Source organism: Photinus pyralis, unplaced genomic scaffold, assembly GCF_008802855.1.
Source record: "Photinus pyralis isolate 1611_PpyrPB1 unplaced genomic scaffold, Ppyr1.3 Ppyr1.4_LG6, whole genome shotgun sequence".
In the NCBI taxonomy this organism is placed as follows: Eukaryota; Metazoa; Arthropoda; class Insecta; order Coleoptera; family Lampyridae; genus Photinus; species Photinus pyralis.
The window spans coordinates 34577627-34578738 of NW_022170663.1; the positions used below are offsets into that span (position 1 = coordinate 34577627).

Sequence of the window (1112 nt, forward strand, 5' to 3'; positions counted from 1 at the left end):
TCATCAGCAAATAAGAGGAGACGCAGCTGTCTTGGTTTTTCAGCGCAGATGTTTGTTTCAAATGCACTTTCAAGATCTTTCCTAACGATGGCGAAAAAGTAGGGACCTAGGTAAACATGATTACCCGTTGCTGACAGTAAGCATAAGAATCCTGCTGGAGCTGAGATATGGGGTTCTCTAGTGGCATAGTCTATGTTACAGCATCGGCCAATATATAGCTGCTTAGAGATCTAAGCCCATTAGAATGGCACCCGGGCGCGGATACGCCAATCTAACCAATCGTCTACCATCCCTCCAAGTGAATTTAGTAGAGCACAAACCGTCCATATTCTAAAAATGTATATCAAACGTGCCCAAAGACAATACTCATAAGAACTTTAAGAGGTCACACTTCTGAAATTGTAGCGTCGCTACGATATAGACTTACTTGCATACATTCATTGTAAATACACTATCAAAAGACTCGTATCTGCATAGTAACTCACATCGATTACTAAGCATAGCGACATAAGGAGAGTCAGCATGCAAAGGTATCAGAAATGCTCTGTGCACGAGTAACTTAAGTAGTGCAGATTCTTGGTGCGAAACACAAACTATTATTAGCCTAGTAACTTTAAAGAGAATTGAGATGCACTTTTTATTTTTGATACATGTTGTTGGGTCACTATTTTTAGAGCGACAAAAAAAAATTTTTTCTGTTAACCATGAAATCGTACGCCCTCTTGCGGAGAGAGAAGAATGAATAAATAATCTCGCGACCCGAGATTGACTTGCTTAAGGACCGGCGCTGTATTTAAACTAAAATTGATATCCCGAAGTATAAATGGTTTCCAATAGATAGGGAGCCTTGTTAACCTTATTATGAGTAATAAACACCTCTATATACGATTTTAGTAAACCATTGAAGTAGCTAACGAACCGAAGGATGATATCGGGAGAGGCCCAGAAGAGCACCTCCATAAATAATACAGAATAAGTATATCAGAATAAACTTATCGGTGGATATTCCACGCACGCAGATCCAAGGCACGTTTCTATTTGATGTCACTCTCTATCGGTGGGTTACGCATGATCCATACACCTCGCTTTAGAATCTGGACGAGAGATCTACA

At 39.9% G+C, this 1112-nt stretch overlaps 1 pseudogene; it reads right to left on the bottom strand.

The window, feature by feature from the left end:
• The window catches only part of LOC116174610, a 7013-nt pseudogene extending 6826 nt beyond the window's left edge, over positions 1 to 187 (bottom strand).
• Between the last annotated feature and the right edge of the window lie 925 nt (positions 188 to 1112).